This window comes from Falco cherrug, chromosome 8, assembly GCF_023634085.1.
Source record: "Falco cherrug isolate bFalChe1 chromosome 8, bFalChe1.pri, whole genome shotgun sequence".
In the NCBI taxonomy this organism is placed as follows: domain Eukaryota; kingdom Metazoa; phylum Chordata; class Aves; order Falconiformes; family Falconidae; genus Falco; species Falco cherrug.
Genome location: NC_073704.1, coordinates 26632659 through 26660090, shown reverse-complemented (window position 1 = coordinate 26660090; position 27432 = coordinate 26632659). Strand labels below are relative to the sequence as shown.

Genomic DNA, 27432 nt, shown 5'->3' with positions numbered 1-27432 from the left:
GGAAGGGAAGGGAAGGGAAGGGAAGGGAAGGGAAGGGAAGGGAAGGGAAGGGAAGGGAAGGGAAGGGAAGGGAAGGGAAGGGAAGGGAAGGGAAGGGAAGGGAAGGGAAGGGAAGGGAAGGGAAGGGAAGGGAAGGGAAGGGAAGGGAAAAGAAAATGCATAATTGGCAAATAGTCTTGCAAGCTCCTTCCACTCTTAAACTCTTTTTTCACACAGATATACAGCGAAGGATTTCCAAAGGGCGGAAATTATGAATAATCATTCCAGTCTCTTCATCACTCAGATGATGTTGCTTATGCCATTCCCTAGGAACCATACATTCTTGAGTTTGCTTTGGAGTTTTTTCCCAAAGAGACCAAACTAAGATCCATTCAGCTCTTCCAGCTCTTGCACGCCTGCTCTAATTTTGTGGTTTTGTACATGTGGATGCTAATGCAGCTTTCCAGGGCTCATGGCCTGTCAGGGTGCATAAGAGTCATCACGGTCTGACCTAGGGAGAGGAATGACTTTGCATTGATCAGATCTAGGGCAGGGATTAGATCAGCTGCACAGTGAGAATTCACTTCCCCCTAGGTTCTGGGGTAGCGATGACTGGTTGTCTTCAGAGTAACTGTTATTACTGTCTAGTTTCTTGCCAGATAATTTGGCTGTACCTCCAGATTTCTGTAGGGGATAAGTTGAGGGTGTTCATGCTGCTATACTGGGAGTATCAGCTAGATTGCACCACAATTAGCTCTAAGGCCTTCATGCAGACAAGTAATGTGGACAGACTGCATATTTGAACTCAGGATCTCTCCTGCACCTTAGCATAAACACAATCACTGTGACCTTGATGATGTCCTTCAAGAAGGCTCTTACACAGGCTCCTCAGATCTGAGGGATCTTGTTCACCTCAAGTTATACATTGCACTGCATTCACACCATCCTCTATGATACATCATGTTTTATACCAAACCCCTGCACGAGTTCTTTAACTTCTGAGCTGAAGGCTTGAACCAGTCGCATCCACAGTCCAGAGGTTTCAGGACTCCTTGCAGAGCATCCACTGGACCCAAAGAGGGGTGCAACACAAGAACACTCCACTCCCTCCTTGGGCTAGCCAAGAGGCCACTGGGGAGCTATTTCAGGGCAGAGATAGGAGGATGCAGACAGCACACAGAGAACCAGGGCAGACACGTGCCCACAGCTGTGCCACCCCTGTGTCTTGGGACTGCCATGCAATAAGACAGTCTGTGGAGAAACACAATCCATTTAACTCCATGCCAGCACATCCTGCAGGTTTAAAACAGATTTATAGCTATTAAAGACAATAATTTGTAGAGAGATATTAAAGCATTTTTTTTTCAAGTTCAGGACAGTTGTAGGGAATACTGAGCTCAGAATCATAGATAATTTTTTTTTTTTTTTTTTAGTTACAAAATCGAGGCATGAGACTGAAAATCAATGTGAGATTGAAATTAATTCTCTTCAGGTGAGCAGTGGAAGCTGTCAGCTTCCCCAGTAAATAGCCATGTGAACAAACTCAAAAAAAAAAAACCAAAAAGACAGAATGAAAATGGGGATGGTGTGAGAGGAAACAAACCCGGGGGGCTGGATTTATAGAAGGAGGGGGGTGTATGTCTGATGGTGTGTCTGAAACACAGGATCAGTTTCCCAGAGTGAAAGAGCTAGGAAAAGTGGGGACCTTAATTATCAGTACAGAGTGGTCCTGAGCAGAATCACAGCAAAGGTGAGGTGTGATAGATACCAAAAAGAGGCAAATATGCACAAGTCCTGGAGAGTGCTGTGACTGTACCAGAACAGGAGCTGCAGACCCAGTCTGGTGATGACTGAAAGGAGGAACATGACTGTGTGCATGCTGTAGGTGCTGAAGTTCCTCCTTGTGGCTCTGTTTCACAGCTACACAATTGAGATGCTTTTGCAGAGGAAATGGTTACATCTGAATCCCCTGAGACACAGATGAGCTAGAAGGAAATATGGAGTGAGTGAAGCTGTTCTAGTCTACGGAGGAGTTCATGTGTCACCACCCTTCTAGGAGTGCTGAGCTTCTACTTTTTACTGGAAGTTATCCTCGCAGTGTCCTGATGAAGTAGGGAAGCATTTGCTGTATTTTTCCAGACAAACAAAGCAGTGAGTAGATTCAGTAATTACCCTGGGGAATTTCCTTTGTCGCTACCCACAGGTGTTTTCAACGTGATGTTGGTTTCTGGCTGGCCTTGGTTTTACTTTGATCCACCAGACCATCTTCTTCAGCTTGCACTAACCAAGAGCTGGGATCTTTCTTCAGTGGGTAAGTCTGCAAGTTACTAGTGCAGCAAAATCTTTATTACTGGATGTTAGTGGATCTTTCTGTGAAATTCTGAGTAAAGGGAAGGAAATTCCAAACCAATTATGTAGCACAGAAAAAGAGTAAATTTCATCAAAGATACAAAGCCTTGTAAATTAATCACTCAACTGATGGTCTTTTTTGTTTTTTCTCCACTCATGTGGACAGGACCATACGTGGCTAGAGGAAAAAAATCCCAATAAAAAGCTTTGGTTTTGCCTACACAGCACAGACTGATTAAAGGCCTTTTGCTGGATTGTTATCCTTTTATTAGCATGAATCTAATAATAATAATATCACCACAAGTATATTTACTTTGCTGATGCCAGAGGTCCTCCAGGCAACTTAATAAAATGCAGCTCAAAGAGTGCTTGATCATTAATAGGACAACGTGCTGAAATAAAACTGAGAGCAAGGGTGAACTAAAAGCCAAGGATCCATCTACAGTGCATGTACGCTGATAATAAGCCAGCTAAAATGTCTGTCCTCTTTTAGCAGCAGCTTCAGAGCACTGTGTATGTTGAACACAATGGATGTGTTAGCTATTGGCATCTGCAAAATAAACAGATCCATATATCCCGGTCTTAGGCTTCTGAAAACAAGATGCTAATCTGTCTCTGCTCACAGCTTTCTGGCTCTGGGATATATCATGAGGCCAAACCCACAAAAGGGCAGAGAGAAGACCAAAGCTAAAGCTGTGGAAGGCATCAGAAATGCTTCCAAGTTTTCAGGTGGGTTTTGGTCAAATCTACTTCTCTCTTGCCTTTCCCTCTTACTCCAGCATGAAGACAAACCTTTGACATGGGATGTTTTTGAAGGCAACCCCAGTTCCTTAATCACATTGAGAGGTTTCATCTGACAACCCTGGGGACTGAATGTGACCTTCTGTTGTTACCGCATGACACAGAGAGTAAATTTCCAGGCTTTATTTCCCCCATTTTCAGCCCTCATTCACTGCTGTTGTCACTTCACAACCCTTGAAATATTCCTGCTTAGACAAGGAGGAGGAGCTACATGGACTGAATTCTCCAGCTGCATCTAGTTGGCATCTGCCACTGGGAAAATTAAATAAATGTTTCTATTCTAATGGTTTGAGCAGGATGTGTCATTTTGCACCTATGTGCCTTTTCTGCTGTGTCCACTGGGGTGTGTTCCCAGTGATCCACACTGGTAACAACCTGCTGTGGAAGTCTGCATCCAGAAAAGAGCTCATTTGGAGGCAAAGGAGATGGAGGAGGTAATCTACATTTTCAGAAATAACAGAGAAGTGGATGGGCGAAACATGCTGAAGAGGCAGACACTCACAGAGCTGACTGGAGAGAAGGGAAAAGGACATTGCTCCTGTGGAGATTCGGTTCTGTCTTAACCTCCACCTGCTGTGGACTTTCCCAGCTTGTTCTCCATTTCCCCTTGCCTTTTGGATCCCATCCCTATCCTCTGTGGGAAAGCACTGGCAGCAGACAGCTGCTAGGGATCAGATCCAAGAAGTGGCTCCATGCTCAAAGCCAGATGTGTGGCAACAGAACGTGGATGAGGAGGCGGAGAGGAAAGAAGCTGGGAAGGATAACTTTGAACAGCTGGGAGAGAAGTACGGAGCTGTTTGTCCCATGCCCATGACACAAGCAGCGGAAGGACAAGAACTTTCTGAAGCTGAGCTCTGATATCAGGAAGAGCCTCCGTGTGCTGCTGGGTTAGATGTGATGGCTGTCCAGGAGCTGAATGGACTCTTCACTGAAACCTCTCGCATTATACATTCTGAAGGATGGGGAAGTAGGAGGTGGCCTTTCTCAACTGGCATTTTTCCAAAACAGAAGAACAATACAAATCCATAAACATTCTCATGTGCTGCCACAGAGTTGCTAACTGGATCACGTGCCCGATCCTTCAACACTGCAGTATGTGGAGCACAGAAGAGGGACTGCATTTCATGGTACAGTCTTGAGCGTATCGCGTAAGTGCTATTTAGTGAACCCACAGGCTTGTTCTGGACATGCTGTTGGGGAGTATTGCTAAAACCCAAGAACATTTACCTCCACATTGATTTTCAGAAGCCATTTTTGCAATATGTCAAGACAAAAATCACTGCCAAAACATCCTCTCTGTCCATCCAGTCAGACGTTTAGGATGATGGACATTTAAGAGTCTTTACTTGGCACCAGGCTAATGATTTGAGGTTGCTGCCACGCACAAAGAGATACCACCACCAGGTTCAAAAACAATAGAAGAGGGATTTTTTTCAATAAGTGAATTGATTCCTAATTAAATCAGGTATAATTACCAAATGACTGGTGAGTTTTCTGTGATGAAATTCTCCTTGGCTGCAAGCATGTAAAGTTGCTAGCTCAAAAACCTCAAACTGTGCATGGAAACACAGTACATGTAATTAGATTACAGATTCAAAGAGATTTTATCAAAACATTTGTGAGAACCAAATAAAAAGCTGAAATTTGGAAAAAGTAAAAATAAACACAATAAAAAAATTTAAATCAGAATAGTAGCTGTAAAATGTTTACCATTTGGACAGTGCACAAATGCATGGTGGGGAAGTGTTATATGAACTCCAGATGTAACAAGTGTGGGGCACACCATATTGAGTCATACATGCTCTGCTATGTGACAAAGATGAAGCTAGGTTCTGCGATGATGAATTTTAAGGTATGGGCATGTGATGAAAAAGGGCAGACTTAAGGCTTAAGTTTTCCGCCATCCTTCTAAATTACCTTGATTAGTGTTACATAGACAATGGCTGTTTTGCACAGGATGTTTTATTTTAGCATTAATCTCAACTCTCTCCCTCCTCTTCACCTCTCTGGATCTCTGGGAATGAGAGTGGTTCTCACAGGAGTGCTTTCCTGTGACCCAATTATCTAAACAAATAAAATAACATAAAAGGGTCCCCACCTAAGTCATGTCATGCTAACTTAAACTGTTTTTTATCTTCTGAAAGGAGAAGCTAAAAATACACATTGTTTGTTTGTGACCAGTGATAAATGGACCATGCCTCCTGCCCTCAGGGACTAAGAAGCCAAATCACAAATGAACTAAATATCACTGCGTATATCCCTGTCTTCAGCACTCTCAGCAGAAAATCTGGATTTTTTTTGATTAAGAAGAGATGTGCTTCTCTCCTCTCAAACTCTACATGCCCTTACCTATATAGCAGTAAGGCCTCTGTGTTGCAAACAAAAGGGGCCTGAGAAGAGATCAGTTTTAGGGAAAATTAACCTAGGTGCTTATGTGGGATCCAGGTCATGGCAAGGGACACTGGTATCAGTGTGTTTTACTTCATATGATTCGGTAGATGTACAGAAAGAAAGAAAGGTGGTGGGTTCTTCTCTGCCCAGTGAGTTACCTCCCTGCCTTAGATACATAGGAAGAGTAGCTGAACTCCATTTACCCCTATTTACTCTCTATCACACCCATTTATAGTCAGTATCTCAAAACTTCAGGGAACAGAAATGAAGCTACAAAGTCCTCGGGGCAGGGACTTCAGCAGCTCCTGTGCCTCTGACACACAAAAGGTGCAGTAAAATGGAATATTACTGGATCACTGCTGAAAATCTTGAGCTACGATTTGATTCTGTGTGAGATTTTATATACCGATATTTGCCTCAGGGCCAGTCTGCTATTTATGAGATTAATTTCACAGTCAATTCACAAGGAAGATCATGAATGTCAGATATTCAGGACTCTCCTCATGCCATCTATTCCATTGTTTATTTGGAGAGTTTTATATATTGTATTTGTTATTCCATATCAGCTATTCTCTAGTTTTTAAGACTGTGGCCAATCGGTCAGGAAGAGGTTGCAGATCCTGTAACTCTGGGTCTGGATTGGCAACCTAGTCAATCCACTGCCAGAAACTGTCAGACATCGCCAGGTGATAATTCATCAAAATCATGGGCCGAAAGGAACAGAAACAGACAGACAAGAGCAATTCAGTTCTTCCCCCATCCCAAATCCCCTTGTTCCTCCCAAATTCTAACACTGTTTTTGGACAGAAGATCTTCTGAGGTTAGAGAAAGGGATTTATGGAACTGCTCTGCAGTGATCTAGCAATAAAATAAATTTGCTTGTAACATCATTCATTTTCCCCATTTTAAAAAAAATTCCTCCCCCTCACTGCAGTTAATTAGTACTGTAGTTTCCCCTGGAAGCAAGCAACATCCAAACCAAACCCTTTGTGTAACCACCGACCACTCTGAACTCCATCAGCTCCCTCACCCCACCTGCCTTTTTCATCTTCCCTGTGGGAAGACTTTCCCATTAGCCAAAAGGAAGTTTTTTTCTTTCTTTTCATATGTCAGCATCAGAATTAAGTGCAGCAGGGAGACTGCCATGTTAAAGGTCAGTTGCATAAGTTCTCTTAAATGGCAATTAAACGATTCTATGACAAACAGGATGCACTCGGAGTGCAGACATCAGCTCCGACCTTGGGACCTGGGATAGTCTGGGAAAGAAAAAAACACTTTGGGAAAATAAACATAACACCCAAAACTGTAAAAGCAGATGAATCAGCAGAGAAACTCTATAATTTTCCCTATGTCGCTAGGGAAATGCAAAATGTAGTAACACTTTAATTTCTTGCAAACAGGCTGTCTTAAGATCAGCTGTTCATCCTACACTGTTAAAAACAACCTGTCAAATTACCCATTGCCAGCCCTGCGAGTGATCAGGCATTTCAGCAATTTGAGGGTAGAAGAGTCATATTAAGGCCACATCTGGTAAAAGATGCCTAAGACCCTTCAGCTCTGCTGGACACCATTGAAGGAGGTTAAGGTCTGCATGTAGAAAGGGCTACAGTGGGATGCAGGGTGGATGCATAAGGACCAGATGTCCTGGATGTATTGTATTTTCTGCCTGGGTAAAACAATGCACAAGGCAAAGCAAACGGGAGTTGGAGGACCCCAAGGAAGACTTCAGTTAGTCTAGGCATAACCTGATTCACAGCACAAATCTGGAAAGTGTCAGTAAGCCAGGTGTTTTTCTGACAATGAGCTGTTGACCTGCCTTACAAAGCTCATTGGGCACAGTATGATATGGAAAGGAAGCAAGCAATAAAAAGTACCATGAATGAGGAGAGAAAAAAAGACATGCTTGCCAGCTAGTTCCAGATCTACAAGATCTGGAGTGGATTTCACTGAGGAGAAATTGAGTCAAAAGATATTCTCTTGAGAGCCATTTTCCTGAGAAAGCAGAAAGCAGAGAAATGCAGCGCAGTTTGGTCTAGGGTGTACCTCCTTGGAAGACTGCTCTGAGTTTGGGATAAGAACAGGACAGAAGTGGGGAAAGGGCAAGGTAGGTTCAGTTGAGCAAAAAAGAGGAAAAGGAAAAATAAAACAAAGAGGAAGAGTTCCTTGGTCTTTCAGTCAAAAAAAAAAAAAAGGAAAAAAAAAAAAAAGAAGAAAAGATTTCCTCATGAAGGACAAGGAAAAGATTTCCTCATGAAGGACAAGGAAAATCCCAAAAACCTGAGGACAACTCAACACACTGGCCTGGGAAGTGCCAACAGGTTGGGATGTAGCACATCATACTGCACTGACAAAACGATCTCAGGGTGAGAAGGGGAGTCTGAAATCACAGTGGGAAAGAGGCAGTCCAGGCCTGGACTCTTCCCGCTGTCTCTCTCTCCTCTCCAAGTCTTTCCTTGCCAGTGAGAAGTGACTTTGGAAAATATGAAGAATGGGATGGGGAAGCAAAATTCATTTGGCAACATCCGATTTCAGGGGCTAGAAGGGAGAACCAAAGAGGATCCAGAGGCTGAGTTCACGACCTCAAGGAGAATCCTGAGGGATATTTCAGCCACATTAATTCCAGCAGGCAGTGGGACATCCTGGCAGGAGATGCTGTGGGGAGGGAAAGATTGAAATGAAGGGAAATGCTCTTGTCTAAATTAGGGCTGATTAATTCCTTAGGAACCAAGGGCCTGCTCTCTGGTTTTGCAGTGTGCAGTTATTCACCAGTCTGTCCATGGCAACAGATAAAAAATAGGCAGTAGACAACAACTGTAGGAACTTGCAAGGAAAACTCAGACCTGTCATGAATAACCTATTCCAAATTTTAAAGAACAACTGGTGTAAAAACTCTTCTGTATTCCCTTCCCTCTGGTCTTATTTTTTAGATCCCAGCTCGAGAACAGAAACAGAAATGCTAAAGAAGAGCTTGCTCTTGTGTTTTTCACAAAGGCATCGCATTCCTAGTTTGCTAGCAGAGCTGGGGGCTCTGCATGCAAACCTCAGGACTGAGCAGAACCACGCCAGATCATGATAATGTACCGCACCAGACGACACTTTGATCTTGACACCTGGCTCTACACTTGAGCCCTTTGGCTGACTGGAGCATCCTGGCAGCAGCAAGTGTACAACTGAGGCCCCATACCCTAGGGATCTCAGGCCATGGTCAAGATCCTGTAGCCCAGGAGGTCAGATTTCGCCTGGGATTAAAGATGTGAGGCCCCAGCAAGAACAAACAGCAGATTCACCTTTCTGTGGCACTGTTAATCAAAAACACCCTAGAATAAATGTAAGAATCACTTTATTTTGGCTAGGGAGAAACAATGTTCATCCACACTAGACAGAAGCTTAAGAGCTGAAGAAGAGCACAGTCTGAAACAGGAGAGAATCTAAGTCAGAAAAGTGTAAATCAGCAGAGCTGGAATACAGCCAGGACACTGGCATTTGCACCAGAGCGGCAATCAAATGTACAAGAGAATTTCTAAAGACCAGAGCTGGTCAGGAGCTCAGATTTATATCTATCAACCCACAGCAACCTTAATACCAGGCAAGGGTGTTGGCTGACAGTTGATTCAAGAAATAAAAATGCCACCTTTGGTTACACTGCCTATAGCAACCAGGCAGTGCTCTGTAGGTCTCCCATCCAAGCAGCCATCCAGTTTTCTTTGTGGGCTTTGACAGGATTTGAAGACGAGGATAAGGGTAAAGGTCTCCTCTGAATCATGTTGGTGGAGTTCTTGGTCCTAAATTGTCGGCAGAGGTAGTGCTTTCTACGTGGGATGACCAGGCTACCTGGAAAAGAAAATTAAACAAGTTTCAGGGGTGAGGCTTTCTTCAGATCGAAGAGATTCTGCGGCCTCCAGACATGCTTACCGGTCCAGAGCAGGAAACTGAAAACCCTGTTTTAGTTATTTTCTGTTCAGTAGTTTTAATTAGGGGCTGTTTTGGAATGGCAGGTGTTATCTTTCAAGCTTTAAACATAGTTAGCATCGCCTAAGTTTCATGGTTATGGGATAGAGAGGATTTAGAAGGAGAGACTATTTATTCTGAGACAGATACAAGATTATCACTAAGAATTTTGTGCATACCTATATGATCTCCTTGGGTGCATTAGCTAATCATCTCTCCTTCATTAAGGGATTTTAACTGCCCAGCGCCAGTGTCAGACAGAAAAACTCACTATGCAGATGGGAAACTGAGGTAAAGGTCAAATTAAAGTAGCATTTTCCAGGCTGTCCACAAAAAAGAAAATGCTTGTATTAATTTTGGAGAATAACTCCTCTTCACCTTAGTAGAGTTAATGCTGTCCTGTAAGATCTCACCCTGTGAGCTGTTGCAGTTTCTTCTGGGTCTATGAAATGGTGACAACAGCAGAACAAGAATTATCTCTCCGTAACAGGGAGGGAGGGTACTGTATTTACTGTATTTGCTGATACACATCAAGAGAAGAGAAGGCAGAGTGGGTAGAAAGAGAAAGAGGAAGCTTTGTTCTTGCAGCAGTTTGCTCAACAAAGCTCAGACTGTTTCAGTGATAGTGGATGCTGCATGTTTATTCTGAAAATTTATGGTTTAATTAATTTTGGGGTGAGATAGCGAGCATGGTTCAGTGCCAGATCAGGTGAAATATGATCCTAGCATTTCAAGAATTCAAGCAGCTAAGGGGGTTGACTGAATGGCACCTGAAATCCAATAAAAGCCGGCACAATGGGAAGCCCTGGTATCTGAAAGGAAGATCTTTGGAGATTTAAATATGTCTAGCAGGGTGGCAGGGGGGAGGGGAGGGGGCTAGATTCATCCAGGAGTTCAGACTGCCACACTGCCTGATGAAAACATGCTGGTTTGTCCTTCCCTGCAGTTCTGCAACTGAGCTCATGCTTCAGAGAAAAACTTTGGAAAAGCACAAACCTCACAGAGTACAAAAGCCACCAAAACACTCAGTTGCAGGGTGAGGGGTTTAGGGGTGGGAGGAATAATTGAAGTTTCTTATTTGCTTTCCAGTTTGAGGAACAGTCACATTCAGTCATTGTTCATAACTTTCCCTCCTGTGCCAGAAAGGCTGGGAACATACCTCTGGCTTATTGATACGTATGTTTAAAGGCCAGATCTTCAGTTAGGGAATACAAGAATCCTGAGATTTAAGAAACAACTCAACTGTTGGAAGACTGATTCTCACATTCCTTGTGCAAGTAACACTGTATGAATATATTTTACACACGAACATGGCAACATTTCACAGCTGCGGTACTCCATGGTTTCCACGGCTGTATCAGAGCATCTCATAGTGTTTGTTCTCCATCTTTTTCAGAACAAGGAAGCGGTATTTTTCACTGTTTATGAACGAGGAACCATGTCACAGGACACGAAGGATTTGAACAATAAAAATACAGGCTGAATCCCATACCTTCTGCAGTGTAAGTTACTGCTCTAAATACTGCACAGCTCTTCCCCTGGGCAGAGTGGGAGGAACCTGCAGCGATGGTGCTGAAATGGGACCAGCGTCCCTGAGTCAGACCCTGGGCTTTTGCAGTGTGAACATAGATAAGGAAAGAGCAGGAACGTAAATCGCTTTTCAGAAATGCCCAGCTTTTTAGAGGAAAGTGGGAGGAAACAGAAAGTGTGGGATTAGCTATAGCATATCCCTTTATGCTGGAAGGGAATAGATGGATCACTCTGGTCAGTTCCAGCATCTTATCTCCCTTGTACCCTGCTGCCTTCATTTCTGTGGTAACCACCCCAGCCTGTCTCTCACAGAAGCAGGCACTGCAGCCAGGTGTTCCAGGCCTGTTCTACAAGGAACACTGATTTCAATAGATGCTGTGGCCCTCAGAGACGCCTCAGCCTTAACTGGCAGCCTCAGAGCAGGGATGTAAGAACTTGGTCTCTGGAGAGTCTGTTCTGTTATCCACAGAGCTTGTCCCAGCTAATGACCCACAGTATTTGGCGGGGGGGGGGGAGGAAAGTAAATAAAAAAATATTTCCTTTCTCATCTCCTTGTGGATTTTCCCATAAGCTCGTTAAGTTACAGCTTCTGCTGCATCACACATGTACCTTTTCATTTTACTGTTTGGTCCTGACCTTTGCTCATGGCACTCATTCTCCCATGCACACCCTGCTTACTCTCCTTTTGTAATTTATGGCACATACTGTACACCCATTTCCTTCTGCTCTTAACTCTTCTGCGTGTGTTCTTGTTATCTCAGCTGTTCAATAGATTTGTCATATTCTAGCTAGCTTCCAAGCCTGTTCTCATGGTGGCCTGTCAGACAATATTCCACTATTTATGAGGGATTTAGCCCAACCTATGAATTCACACAGCTTGCTGTGACTTCTCAGCCTGTCCCATAGTCTTCCCTCTTGAGCAAGGGGCAGTGATATCCATGCAGTACTCAGGTCTTACTTGGCCTTTGGGGTGTATAGGATTCATCTACTTTTTGAGGCTGTCAGTCAGATTTCCGTGTTGACCCTTTCCAAATTGAAAAATCAGCCCTGAACATGGCTTTTCCTCAAACATCTGCTCCTCCACTGGAGGGAGGTGATATGTGCCTTTCTTTGGTTAAGGTTTCTCCTATTATTTTGGGCTATAAAAGGGAATACTGCACAGACTGCAGGCTCTAGTCAGCCTGTGAATCTTCTGTGCAAATTTATTCCTCCTCCATGCTGGCTTTGTAGAAAATCATCGCAATGCTGCAATTATTTCTACTGAACTTCAGTTTCCCACTCTCCCAGTAGACTCTTCCTTTGCCTCCTAGAGCCGATGAACACCCCATACTGCTTCCTTCCTCGTGGGAGAGACAAGACATGAGGAGAGATCTGGAAATCCCTCAGCTCATGCTGAAGGTCTGGGCAGCAGGGTAAGAGGCAGCCAGGAGAGATGTGGGGACACAGGGCTGCTGCATAAGGACAGGTGATGCAGGGTGGTCAGCCAATGACTCCAGCAGGTTAAAAGCAGCTTTTAGCTGAGCAGCAGCAGGGTTGAGCTGTAGGAAGATGGTGAGTCCTTCAGTGATACCTAGCCTTGGCTTGTTTAGCAGTGGAGAAGTTGGAGAAAATGGGAGTCCGCAGGTGGACTTCTTAAGAATCCTGCTTCCCCATTTCTCTTGGTCTTATGTCTCCTGGTCACATAATCCTTGCTCTGACCGACTTCCAGTTACAAGTCTCATGTGTGATGTAAGGGATCTGATGAAGGAAGCCCAGTGCTCACTCTCTTTGCTGCTAGCCTCAGAAATCCCAGTCTGTGCTTTCTTCCCCCATGGTCTCCTATTCTCTCTGCCCACCGATGAAGCTTTGTGTTACACATCTGCCTTTCTACAACTGGCCAGAAAGGGATGAGGATCTGCACAATGGTTGTGTAACTCTGCCCTTGTTTATCCAGATGGCTTTTCTGTGGCAGAAGTTATCTGAATGATGAATGCATTTTCCTCTTAGGACAGGATCCATTTCCTGGGATGCATCACCTGGCTCTTTCTTCTCAGGTCATTTCTTTGAGCAGCTGTCTCACATTTCTGGTGTCTTCTGGCATTTAACTGAGGTTGACTGCAAGCTCTGAGGTGCGGGGGAGGAATGAGAGAGGAAGAGGAAGGAACTCCCAGAAGCAAATCAAGACGTAAATATGTCTCTACTTCAGCCATAGGTGTAACTGGAACCTACAGAATGGTGCTCAAGGTAGCTTTGATCTTACTGCCTTATATCCCTACGTGAATAAAGCCAGAGTGATGCTGGTATCAGTTGATAGAGGGCTGAGCATCCAAGGTGGGCTGAGGCAGAAAACAGTGAAGACCAAGCTCTTGTAGCCTTGCTACAATGCATCTTTTCCCCCAGCCTCCTTCAAGCTTCTGGCCAGTTACCTTCTAATGCAGCTCAGGAGGCAATTTGCCTTATTTGCAGTGCACTGCTGGCACATCAGCCTGGCATCCACCATAACTCCCAAGTCCTTCTGGGGAAGGCTGCTGCTCAGCCCATCGCTTCCCCAGTAGTACCAAAGCATGGGCTTATTCTGCTTTATGGGTACTTGTCCTTCCTGAGTTTTGTAAAGTTCCTGTCAGTTCAGCCCTCAATTTTCTACATCTTACTGAAAAGTTCTATTATTTGAAACATCAACCATTCCCTCTAATTTAGCGTCACCTGCACATATAACAGGCATTCACTCTGTGTCACCTTCCAGGTCATTGATGAAAATATTGACCACAGTACAGATCCCGGTGGTGCTCCTCTAGCTACCAGCCACCATTGGTGGACTCCAAGCTATTGGATGTTACTCTCTGAACTCAGCACTCCAGAAAATTCTTTTACCTAACAGCTTGATCATCTAGCCCATAATTCTTAAGCTTCATAACAGGAATACTCTGACAGACTGTCTCCAAAGCCTTAACAAATCAAGGTATATTACATCCACTGCACTCCTCTTGCTCACATAGTCATTTCATCACAAAGGGCAATTAGGTTGGTTGATCCCAACTTGTGTGTGACAAATCCATGAAGATTGTTCTGATTTCTTAAAACAGAATGTATTAGATCTGATACCAGCTTTAGGGTCTCCATTAACACAGTTCTTAAAGGCAGCAAATTTAATCATTGACACATGTCAAGGAGAACTAGAAACTTCATCTCTCCAAAAGTGGTTGGAGTATCCAGGTTTTGTATTGCTCCCTATCCCATATGGTTATCAGTGGAACAAATTAAGATTTTTTTTCCCTTTCTGAGGCATGTTCTGTTGTCTGTGCAGCATTTACTAAGTACCACTGAATGAAACCTTTCAAATGCCTTAAGAGGTTATAGACAATGGTTCTTATTTCAATACTGTTAAAATAAGCCACTGTAACCCCTTCAGGAATAAAATTCCCTGACTTCCTACAAATATTTAAAAGGTCAGACTGTGTAGGAGAATGGGGATTTAATGAATCTCACTGACAGCAGCCTTTTCCAGTCCATTTCCTGGAGGCATGTGATTGTCATGGTTTCATTTCAGAGCCTGACAGCACCGTAAGGTGACTCACATGAAAGAGGCAAACTTCCTCCTTCCCCATCTCACTCCAGCAGTGGTGATTCAGGCCCCATGCATTGAGTGCTGGAGCACTAGCTCTTCATCCACTGAAATCAAACAGACATCCTGACAACTGTTTCAGAGACCTTAAGCTCTGTGCAGTAGCTGAGAAGCTTGACATTTCTTGTAAGGTCTTGACATGAACAGAAAGATATTTGAAATCCATCAGTACAGGAAGGGTTAATTCAGGCCTATTATTTGGAGGCAATTCCAAGTACAGAAGGCACTGTATGGCAATACTAAAAAAAGGCATCACTTCCCAGTTAGAATAAGCTAGAAACGTATGTGTCAGCTGGTATTATTATTGCAAGTCTTGCCTTTATTTTAATCATTATTCTTCTATGAGATAAATAAAATCACAGAGAAGCTGATAAACATCCCACCACTGCTATGATTACTGCTTGCCTTCTGTTACTGACGGCTCAGGGCAATGGCTTCTGTGGACTATCAAGTTATGAAGCAATTATTTGGAAAAATCTCTTTTGGTTAGGATATTAATCATGGAATGGAATTTACTGGTGACTTCATATCTGTGACTTGGAGAAGATTTCTTACCTCTATGCAAATATATATTTGCCTGTTATTTCATTTGTTGTGGTTAGTTTCAGTCAGGGCAGGAAAATCCAAGATGACTGACAGCACTTCCAAGTTAAAAAGCTTAGAGGAAACCACATTGCAAATGAAGTTTGTGTAATCAAAAAATAGCTCTTTGCAGAAGCCATAGACTGCAGCACCAAACCTTCTACTGCAAGGGTGGCCACTGCTCCCACTAAAGCCATATGGTGATAAAAAGGCCATTCCAAGAATTTATGGTTAGTTCCTCACCATAAACTCATCTTTTCTCTGGTTGGTTCTTGCACAGAGAGGGGAAGAAATGGATCCAGTATCTTCTGTTCATATTGCTAGGCAACACACAGTACAGTTGGGGAGCCAGGTGGCTGCATCCAGGGGCTTGCTTCAAGATTAAAACCAGATATATATCAAAAATAACAGAGCCTGTACCTATGCGGCCTCTGGGAGATGTGCTTATGTTCCGGATCTGGTTTGCAGAGCCAAGTCCCTGGAACCAGTTGAATCCATGCTGTCTGTAGATGCAGAGCGCAGATGGGAACCAGTCATTCTTGCCCTGTACCCATGTTTTCTTGCCCGAACAGACAGCTGACTTGCTCCAGACCAGAGCCAAAGGAGCAGCCATCATGCGGGCAGCGCAGACAAGCAGTGAGTTAAGCTCTCATTTGAATTTCTAGTCTCATCCGCTCAAGAGATTACAGGCAAAGCCAAAATCCGCTGTGATATTCTTGCCAAGGGTGAAGGAAATCAATAGGCTGCAGTATAGGCTTACGCATGGAGACATACCAACTGTGCTTGGATGCATGGTTCCCAAATTAAGCAGGGGAAACAAACAGGTCTCTGTTGCAAGCCTGAGAGCTGTTTGCAACATGCTTCTTTCTGTGCTTGTCAAATTGCCCTGCCTGACTGGAGCAGCAGTCTCTCAGCCTCATCCTTGCCACCGTCTTCCTCTTCTCAGGGAAGGCAAAGCCTGTCCTGCTTCAGGCAGCTTGTCCCCATGCTGCAGCAAGGACAGTTTTTTCAACCTGTCACTAACTCTCTCAGCTGACTAGGAATGAACCTGGTCCTCTGGGCTGAAGCAAAACTGCAGAGGTCTTCATGGTGGTGGTGAAGGGAAAATAGAGCATCCCACTTTCTATGGAGCCATAGCAAATGCAGATGTTTTCTACCACAGGAGAAACCCAGCTCATGGCATGCAGCTTAGGAGTGCAAAACCAATTAATTTTGCTCTTTACAACAGTCCTGGAACAGAGACAGTCAGTAAACTCCCCCCAAAACATTAAGAATTTGAGTGTGAGGAGGAAAACTGCAACAAGAATCGATTCCTGTTGGACAGTTATAGCAAAACAAAATCCCCAAACAAACAAAAACCCCAAAATGACACACACACACACAAACAAATAGAGAGGAAGAAGAGGAGAAAGCTGCTACTTTTTGCAGCTTCCCACTCAGAAGAGGAACTGGCATCTTAAAACTGGCAGAATTTCAGTGTCCCCCTAAAAGACTACACTCTCCTTCCAGGCTAGGAAAAATGTAAAAGGCTATGTGTAATAGCACCCTCTGGTGAACCCTGTCATAAGAGTATCCCTGACCCTATAGATGGAAAGAAGAATACAACTGCAAACCATCCCAGAAGAGACCTATAAGTGTAGGTGACACTTTGGAGATAGGGTAGAACATAGGAAAAAAAAAAAAGACACCCTTGCACAGAAGGAAAGAGCACAGATCTGTTTGATCCTGCCAGGAATCCCCAGCTGTGATGGCCTCCTATGATACAGCAGTTGAGGCATCTACAGTGCAAACCACTGAGTCTCCTGCCTTGGAGAGAGAGGGTATGCTAGTATTTCCAAAGAACTGGCTTGCTCCCCCTTTCCTTCTTGGCCCTTTGCTCCCCAGCCCATGAACTGAGAGACTGCCCAGGTAGAGGGGGAGCATGCAGCACAATGCATTCAGCTGGAGAATCCGTTCCACAGACCGAGGCATTGCTGGAATTACCCAGAGCTAATTTAGGCTCTGGTGAATGCAAAGTGTGTGCCAGCAGGGGAAGAACACATGGAGTTTGCCACCCAAGGTGGATTAAACCAGCTTGGAAAGTTTCACAAGAGAGAGCATTTCTTTGAGACAGGCTGAGTGGCTGGCTGGTAATTCAACCATGAGAAGATCTGGCCTGTATGCAAGACTGCAAATAATACATACTCTTACTTGTACATTTCCATCTCAGAGGGGAGAAGAAAGTGGAGAATGAGGGCAGCTCAGTGCAGGAACAGCAACATTTCCAGCAGTAGAAAAATACTCTTGACTCCATACCATTATCCTGCACTTTCTAAAGGTATTTTAAGGCCACCAAAAATGTGTAGTATGGGAAGGGAAACCAGCCCAATGCCTAATTTATGCAGTCTCTCCCAGTTGCCTTTGCTGAGGCATTGTTTCCAGAAGCAGCAGGAGATTCAGCCCCCAAACACAGGTCTGTTCTGCCGTCTCTGTATTGCTACATCATCATCAGGGCACTTGATCCTGACTCCTCCATGCCCCTTGCAGGCTGCACCAGGTGCTCTGCCCATCTGCTGCCATGCAGAGCTGTAGCATGCACAGCTTTGCTTAGACTACTCATGATAGGAGCACATGAGCTCGCATTTGAACTTTCTCCTCAAGACCACTTCATACCTTGGCTTGTGCCTTCTTCTGGGCAAACAGTGTGCACAATCAATAAGTCCATGGGCTCAAACACACACTTAATCCCTGTTACAGACACAGCCCAGGATCTGGCACCACAACTTTTAAAACACTTTTGTTGTGTTTTATGCCCACTGTTGCTTTTAGAATTTCTCCTCAGCACAGACAAATTCTCTGCATGAAGACAGCTCCATAGCCAAGACAGAAAGAGTAGATGATAATCTGGTGGTTTACAGAGTTCCACAGAAACCTAGATAACTTAGTGCCTAACAGATCAAGCTTTGGATCTGACAAGCTGGCCCTATTGATAGATGCAAGGTGTGCAGAGAGAGGGAGATGGGTTCATGGGTGGTGGCACCAGGAGGCTCAAGGAGTGGACATTCTCAGTGACCTGCTGCCTTCCTCCTCCAGCTGGAACACAGCAGGCAGCTCACGCTGTGTTTCAGGTACTCTCCTGGAGCAGTCTTTAGGGACCCCTCCTCTTCTTGAAACCATGCGATTTTCCCAGGTCTGTGACCTTTTTTCTGGAGGAAAGGCTTTTACTTTCTCTGAGGATAGCCTTAGTCTTGCCTGCACTGAGGGAGACAACAGGGACAGTAGATGGAATAGGTGCTTCAGAGGAAGACACCATCAGCTCGTCCAAGAGAGACACTGATTTCCAGCCTCAAGGAGAAGGGAGAATGTGAAGACTGTCTAATTTTGGGGGGCTTTTAGAGACTACAGTGAAAATGAGAAGGCTAGTGGTTGGGGGTGCTGTACACACAGAGGTCCTCCTGCTGAGAGTTCCAAGCAAATGGGAAACAAGTTCAGAAAGGAAAAGTCTTCTGCAGAGTCCTCCAGGAGGTCAGGGAAAGAAGCAGAAAAAGAAACTAGCTTCCTTGATTCTCAGTGTGATTAGTCTCAAGGGTCATGTCTTCCATAATATCTCATTTTTCCCTGATGCATAGTCCTAACTGTAAATGTTTCTGTTACTTGCTGAAAGATTCATGCTTTCTCAAAAGCTTGTTGTGCTTGGCAAAAAAATTGTAATGGTAGAAAACTCATCACTTACTCCTGATTGCTGTAAAAGCTGCTTGTGTGTACATCTGTCTACAGACTCAAGGAACAAGCAGCACATTCAATTTCCCACTTTTTGTCAGTTTCTCCTCACAAGCAGATCCTCTAGATCAGATCATATTGCCATCTTTTTCCAGTGTCTGTCATTCAAAATACAAGAGGAGGCATAAAGTAGCATATTGATCAGCTTCAATGGTTTTCCCTTGATTCACTGCACAGGACAGTAAGTAAAGCCACAGGAGATCACTTACCTATTTCTAGCATTTTCTTCCCTTATACCTGCAGAAAGAGTAGGTGTGTTTCAGATACCTACAACGATGCTAAGGTGGTTTGCAAAATCCTGTGGTTGACTCGATAACTGTTCTCTATTCAACTAAGTACACCAATGAGTCATGCAGAAATGCCGAAGGGTAGATAATATGAAGACTAACTTTGTTCTTTGAAGAGCTTGACTCCATCTGCAAAGTGAGGACTAGCAAAAGCCAAACCCCTCCCATACCCAACAAAGAAAGTTCCCCACTGAGCTGTGTCTAAAAAGTAGGTGGTATACACCACTAACAAAGTCTTTCTCATCTCCTGCTAACTCCAGCCAGCTGCCAGATGAGCCCGACTGAAAAGAAAGCTTGCTGTCTAACTCTGCCTGCTTTTATAGATGCCCTAGTTGCCTGGCCTCACCTCCCTGTTCCCCTCTGTTTTTAATCAGCCTGCCATTTAACTCACCTGGGATGCAATTAACCAGGAAACTCCACTAAAGAGTTCATTACAGAAAGAAATTCCCTATCTCCGGTTTTGAGCTTACCCAATCACAACACTGAACCCCCCGCCAAAATGTCCTTCCAGCTACAGAACTTCTTGTCCCAGAAAACTGCAAGCCTGCGGTTTGGGTTAACAGCACTTTCCCAGGTGGGAGAAACATTCTAACCTACATGAAATGAGACATGATCAATGACTACATGTTTTAACTCTCAGTGGGATAATTTACAGACACAGAGATCCAATTCAATCTGAGAACCAAACCAAAAAGCTCCATTAAAAATCAATAGAAAGTTAACTAGCCCTTTGCATTTTGCACAGCACAATTTCTAACTGAGCACTTGAGTATTTACTATTCCAAACCAGCTACATCCTTTAAAGCTCAGAATTCCCCACAGAGGTGCAGAGCTTGTAAACTTTTCTACCCAATTTTTGTTCATGAAGGGGGAAGCTGGGGGACAAAGAGGTGAGAAATAGATCTAGGAACAGATCCCTGCCCTGCCAGTCTGTTACCCAGCATCCAAGTTCTCAGACACACTGTGTCCTCTATTTGTTTTCCTTTTAGTAAAATAAAGCATTTTTTGCAAGTAACCAATGGAAGAAAAAAACAGGCCCCAAACCTCAGAAAGCACAGCCTCAGACTCCATTGTATTAAAATAGCTAGGATGGATCCTCCAACTAGAGAAAGGTCATATTGAAGCTGACATAACTCTGCTGATGCTATGCAGAAGTCCTTTTCTGGGCCCTTTGCTTCCATTCAGTAAGAGTGAATTGCATCAGTGTCAGTCACCCATATCAATTTCCATACTCCACACAGCAGAGCTACATGCCATTTTCTTCCTTATGATTATGCTTTATTATTTCTATGACATCAGTGCCTGGAGGCCTTGGGGTAGACCAGGTCTCCATTGTATTCACTGCTGAGCTTACACAATGACGTACAATCATGGCAGCAAAAAAGTTCCTGAAGCACAGTACGCTGTGAGCTGGAAAGGCATTTGGGGTAATAAAAAAGGGAAGTTAATGATAACATGTTCTCAACCAAGGCACAGTGAAATCATTCTAAATTCCATTATGGGTAGGTGATTTAGCTTCGATGGTGCATCACTGCAGGGAACAACCTTGATGTAAGTGTCATAAAGCTTGGCACAGCATCAAACACACACGCAATAAAGCTACAGGGCCAAAGCATTTCGACAGATCCTCTCTGGGCTCTTCCTTCTTCCAAGCTTTTTCTTCATCAACTCCCTATAGTGTAAACTGTGCTTGAACATCATAGCTGTGCTAGAGGTGGGACACCACAGGGTTAGGACAAAGTTTGTTCTTAATCTTTCTTTTTTTTTTTTTTTTTCTTTTTTTCTTTTTTTTCCCCCAGCCTTCTGTTTCCTGGCTCTTGTGGCTTGAAGTCACACCCTTGATGTAACTTCACTGTGGTTCATCTTTCTTGTGGTGTAATTAAATCTGGCTCCAGACAGAGTTGTGTGTTAGCAGCAATGGGAGGAGGAGGCAAGAATCCGGAGATCTAGGAATTGTCAGGAATGTCATGCCCCAAAAAGTGAAAAATCAAAGTGGAAGTAAAGTAGCCCATGGAAAACAGAGGAAGAAAATAAGGAGTGGAGAAATTCCCTAACCAGTCTAAATACCATTGAGTTGCTTATCAGAGTATTGATAATCCAGTGCAGATTTGGGTGTGGTGGAGGAATGTGAGTTCCTGCAGTCTGGAACACAATTGCTGTACACAAGATCCCAGATGAGTCCTTGCCATAACGCCTTTGATATTAACAGGATTACATCAAAGATGTAAATCCCACAAGGGGAAAATCAAATTAAGTTCTATGTGCTTACGAGGTGAAGACTTTGTTAGCAATGGAGATGATGGAAGGGTCAAAAAGGGAGAATCTGAGGGCTATCTCAAGCAATAAGTCTTTCTAAAGTGGTGCAGTGGAAGTTCAAGCAGCTGCTGGGGAGAAAGGAAAGATCATTCAGAGATAGCACTTCCACTTGATTTTGGACCCTGGTTCATAATCCTCTTGTTTCTGGCTGTGAAAGTTCCAAAACCTGGCTAGAGAGAATTGTTGTAAAAACTTAATTTACCAGAATTTTAATGCAGAAAATAGGTCTTCTGTGTCATGAATCTATATCATTAAACCTTTTTAATATTGCTCATCTATGTTACCTTTGTTGAATGTTCAGAGCTTTCCTCCTGTGTCAGTAACTGCTTGGCTCTGCAAAAAAATGTACTCCTAAGAGAACACAGCTAGAGTAAAGCAGGCAAGAGGGAGGAAAGCAATGTATTATGTTGCATTTATGGCTGAATCTCTTTGACTCAAGCTGGTTATTCATAAGATGCAAATGTGTGTATCCACTTCTGTTGGATATGCCTGCACTGTGCAGATTCCTCTGTGCTGTTCTGACTAGCACCCCAGTCCTAGCATGGTGAAATACAGGGTGCAATCCTTATTGACCTGAGGGATGTAGGATTTGTGGTGGCTGAGAATGGAGACGGGAAAAAGTCTCCGTTTCCCTCCTTGTGGTGAACATAAGATGATAAAGTGATTTAAATGCTGAAGTGGGGTTTAAGACCCTTGCTTCTATGCAATTCTCTGTCCTCAGTGTCTGATAATAAGGACTTGAATGGAACACCTCTTGCCTTGGTGAATATTTCTGCTTCTCCATACCTGTCATTATTAATGTTTATTTGTATCCCACTAGTTCCTAGGTGAACTATGAGAAGAAATAAAAAGGTAACTGTCACAGAGTCAGACCTACAATCCATGATCCTGTATCCTGTCTCAGAGAGTGGAAAGAAAAAGAGAGTAAGAAACAAAGTCTGTCTGAGTGATCTGTCCCTTGGGATCTCCTCCCAGCTGCCACACGTGGTAGTTCAGGGATTTCCTGAGCTGCATCTTGCAGCTGAACTTGAGACAACATTCATTACACCTCCTGTTTTCCACAGATACCTGTTGTTGTCAGCCAGCAGAGTAACAAAGCAGTTGTGAAAATCTGGTGCATTCTTGGTCTGTTTTGTTCCCTCTTGTCCTGTGATGGCTGGTAAAGCTGTCACAGATACTGGATACTTGTAGGGAAAAGTAGTAGGCATTACATCAGCCTGAATGTCTAAAATCTAGTTTTTGAAAGCTGAGCTACTCACCCTAGGCTGCCTTTACAGGGGAGAGGGAGGAGGTGAAAGGCGGGGAGAGAAATCGGTGCCTTCAGCCTTTCAGCTGTGTCTGAGACCTGTAGTCCAAGATGAGATGAATTGCTGCCTGAGGGTGTATCTCCATAGATGATAAGTGGAGTCTAGAATCCTAAACTCAGCCTTCAAAGTCAATGCCAGTGAAAATAGGTTGTTCAGTACTAATGAAAATGGGTATTTCTTCACTATCAGCATGGCTAAGCCATCATCACTGCCACAGGTTGTTTAACTGGGTTCAAAACATGACTAGAGAGATTTTAGAAAGAAAATACTTTTTCTGAAATACCAACTCTGACTCACCAGAAGCTACAGACGACTGGAGGCAGTAATGGTGTTCTGAGGAAGGTTCACAACATGTCTGCAGTGTCTTTGATGTCCCTTGACATCTGCTGGTCATGGATGCCAGTACAACTGGACTTGTGATCTGACCTTGATGTTGCTGTTCTTATGTTCATGTTTTAAAGCTTAAGGAGGCACATAAGCATCCTAACCCACAGCCCTGAGCAGGAATGACTTCCTGAACAATAAGAAAATAAGTAGTTTTCTAATTTTGTAAGAAAAGGGCAGGCATGATTTCCCATGCACTGGAGTCTACTGATCGATTTTCCTTATTTCTTTTTAGAGGGGAGAGGGATAGGAGAAATGAAAAGAGCTTTGACTGTTTTCTGAAGTGGAAAAACAAGACCAAAAGAAAAGAACAGGAAAAAAAACACAAACCAGCCAAGTGCCCTGGATTCTGGCAATTCCAGCCTACTGTCTTGGATCCCAGGAAAATGTGTGGAATCCCTGTCATTCAGGGAAATCCCCCACTTCAGAGCAGTTTCCTGGTGGCACTGAGGATGCCTTGAGCATGCAGAGTTGCCAAGAGCTCAGCTGCTTTCTGGCAAGATGCTGATGAGGTTGGGGAGACAGGAGTGTTTCCACCAGCAAACATTCTGGCTGCTCAGAGGACTTCTGTTGAAGTGAGCCACTCCCAGGATATTCTCAACCAAGGAATGTTGTCTCCTTCCCTGCCTCAGAGGTCACAGTTACAGTAGAGAAGACAGGCAAAAAGTAGGAGGAAAGATGCCTCCCAGGAAAGGGGAGGAACTTGCCTGGGGCTACACAGTAAGTAGTAAAGTCAGGAGTAGGACCTTCATCAGTGGAGTCTGAATACAGTACCTTGTCCGCTGTTCCTCTCTGCTTCATGAAGACAGCCTAGTGGGTGACATAAGGCAAAAAAAAGGGACAACAGTTTCCCTTTATACCTTTCTGGTTAGTCATGTTGCATTTCTGCTGCTAATACCTTTCACTAGTTCTCTGTTTCTATTTTCAAGGTATGTTTTATTATCACTATTCTTTCACCACTGTTTTCCTTTTTTTTTCCATGCTACCTTTATGACTCCATTCACTGAGGCAGTCTCCAGACCTCTCCTCCAACATTAGCATATAAAATCATTTCCCTTGTGAGGAAGCTGGGAATATTCAGTCATTCTAGTTGAAGAAAAAGCAGTGGGAATGGAGTAGATTTTTTTAATTATTATTTTTATTCCTTTTGTTGTTTTCTTTCCCCTTGTGGTGGTTAGTTCTGTTGATGTAAGATTGTCCAGTGTTTACTTTTTAATGGAAAATGGGTTGATTGCTCTTCACCAGCTTCCAACATCAGCTTGGAATCCAGCCATCTCAATGCCATGGATCCTCAGTCATCATAGCAACAGGCTTGCTGTGATGATACCTACAGCTTGCAGTTTAGTCTCACAGGAGCTATACGAGGCTCATTGGGAGATGCAGTGTTGTGATGGGTGTTAAACAAGGTTGTGCCAAGTTGAAGCAATGGGTGCTAGAAGATGTCCAGAAGAGCAAACAGCAAAATCCTTCAAAGTCAGCTTTGCCACCTCTTATGGAAAGAGAAAGGTAAAGTCTAATCCAGACTTCTAATTGTTGCCTTTGAGATATGCAAATCCTTAAAAACAATTTTGCATCTTTGGAAGTCGTTTCTGTTCCAGAGGGAAGGGGGAAAGTAAATTTCGCTGTTAGTCAAAGGATTGACATCTTGTATAAATGATTTTCTCTTTATATGCAAGGCATTGGCTCAGCTGTGTTTCACAGACAGTTTCTCTTAGGTTAATGGGAAGGGACTGTCCAGGCTCTGTAACACATTATTTTTGGCACTGAGATGCCCAACTAGCTTGAGTCCTAACTCAATATCTTCAGAGGCATTGTCTGAGTTTTCTACTTGATTTTCTTGATAAGTCTTTACTGTCTGTTAATGCTGGCCTCAAGACTGTGCTTGCCTCCTGCCCACATGCTAAACCTTTGACCATGGCCTCTTGCATAGCTGGAGAGCATCCTTCCAGGCAGGTAGAACTCAGCATGGTCAAATCTTCCATCTGGATAGAACAGGACTCATCATGCCTGTGGAGGCACTCTGCAGGCAGGCTGGAGGTATCTGTGAGACAGCCCAGGGTTCAGAGCAGGAGTGGGACCCAGAGTAGAATGGGCACCAGTTTCTCTCTTCAGGGGTTGCGAGGCCTGAGAACATTGTGATTTTGTCCCAGAGTGAGAGTGGCATTAATGCAAAATAATGAACACTTGGAGACGGTTTCCTGACAGTGAGTTGGCTTGTCAAGCCACGCCTGAGAAATGCAATGGCATTTATGAAATGGTGGTCCATTCCCCATACGGTTAAATTGCTGTAGTAAAGGGACTGGTTTTAGAATGTTAGCTGGACAAGGCAGGGAGTGGAAAGGCAGGTTTCTTTGTTTCTGGAAGTCCCCCTCATCTTCATCTTGGTCCTTGAGTGCAAGTGGGCTCACTCTCTTTTAGCTAGAAAACTGTCTTGATGACTTTCTTTACAAGAACACCTTAAAGCCAGAGTGATATATCAGTCCAAGCCATGGGTATCTGCTGGGGGCAAAGCACAGTACTGTGGAGGTGAAGGAATGCTGGCATTTTTCCATGCCCAGCTGGGATCAATCATCTATTCCTTCAGGAAATCAGTGTCTGGTTGCAAAAATCGTATGCATTACAAGAAGACAAAATTCTTTTTTTTGAAAAAAATTTGTTTTTCCTAATGTGAATGTACAACATTGAACCCACTTTATCCCATATCTCAGAGATATTGGGAAATAAATAATAAGAGTGTAATTCTAGCAGCCTTCACATGGCTTTTAGCACTCATACCTTGTCTGTCAACTTCATTGCACTGTGAAATACACCCTCCACAAATTACTCAAAGAACTGCATGTTCCCTGTGCACTTAAAATTATCTCCTTTGGGACTTCTCTGTTGAAGAGTTTAAAAAAACCAAATCCATCTGGGATGTTGAAAATACCTCAGTCCATCTTTCAGAACCACCTTGTAATGTCTGTGCTAGTTTGAACACTTTTGACTGTACATATTAGAAATTTCTAGATTAGATTGCTCAGATCTTTTCAGATCTGTTAACCCAGTAACACAATAAATTTAGAACAGAAGGTGAGAGCTACCACTTCTTGTTCAATAAAAAGTCAACAACTCTCGAGGGCCCTGGGCCATGAACCTGCTGATCCAGAGAGTTCTGTCCCTGTGGCCAAACAGGGTGGGGATAATTCATGAATGACATGTCCACTGGTGGCTTCCAAGTGTGATGACCTGATCAGAGCTTCCCCCTGCTAACAGCTGGATGTCTGGAGGAGACAGGGAAGAGTTTCTCTGTACATGCTACATTTCCTGGAGTCCTAAACTAGATGTTTACCTTAGGATTCTTGTAGGTAGGGTTCTGGGCTGACTGAAGAAGGATGCTCTTGCATTCATCAACCCTGTGCTTTTCTGCACCTAAACATAGCCTGGCCTTCGGAGCTGGGACATGCTACCACCTTTGGGTGTTCATGTGTAAGAAAGGTTCCAAAGCAGATGTTGGGGTTTTGCCATTGGAACGCTTGAATTATCCAGAGTTAACTGAAAACAATGTCCAGCTCATGTATTTCTTTATTTTTTTAGTTTGAAGTCTGTGTTTGGTCATATAAAAGGTGGCTTTTTAAGAAATCCGTGAAGACAGTAAAACCATAAATCCTATTGTTGTTGTGCCCATTCCCCATAAAGCAATATCCACACATAATTCTCTTGTAACTCATTCCCGCCAATGTATTGGTCAATGCCTGCAGCACCAAATCCCTCTAAGGACGTTTGTACAGAGTGAATCGTGATAGTAATCCAGATTTATATTGCTTAATTGCTTACAGACAAAAGGGCATGTGACCACATTTGCCATACTTGCTGAAATGTCTCCAAATCTTGCATTGGGCCAAGCTGTCCAAGGTTGATTTGGGCTTTTTTTCCCCTTCACCAGACCTCACTCAGGCAACACTCCCAATGACTTCAAGACAAGGGTTTCCAGTTGTTCCTGATTTTCATTAATTAAGCTAACCTGCTTACAGAAGGAGGGAAAACTAAGTCAAAGACAAGAACTTCTATGTTGTATTGTGCTATCACCTTCTTTGAGTTTATTTACATCGATTACCTGTTAATTTCAGTCTTGTAATGATCTAAAACATCACAGGGACTGGAACATGCAGGTTTCTATGCTCTTTTGAACATATGATCCTCTCTTACAAAATTCCTCCCA

At 43.6% G+C, this 27432-nt stretch overlaps 2 long non-coding RNA genes across 3 annotated transcripts; one reads left to right on the top strand and one right to left on the bottom strand.

The window, feature by feature from the left end:
• The first annotated feature begins 1564 nt into the window (after positions 1-1564).
• LOC129736694 (uncharacterized) lies at positions 1565-7574 on the top strand. Its single transcript, XR_008733706.1, has 3 exons — positions 1565-2089; positions 2183-2290; positions 2954-7574. It is a non-coding gene; the product is annotated as an uncharacterized LOC129736694 (long non-coding RNA).
• On the bottom strand, positions 2183-10292 carry LOC129736695 (uncharacterized). Of its 2 annotated transcripts, XR_008733707.1 has the most exons (3): positions 9740-10292; positions 9152-9351; positions 2183-2306 (listed from the first exon to the last, which is right to left on the bottom strand). It is a non-coding gene; the product is annotated as an uncharacterized LOC129736695 (long non-coding RNA). The 2 variants fall into 2 exon arrangements; XR_008733708.1 differs by lacking the exon at positions 2183-2306 and having other exon boundaries at positions 8844-9351.
• Between the last annotated feature and the right edge of the window lie 17140 nt (positions 10293-27432).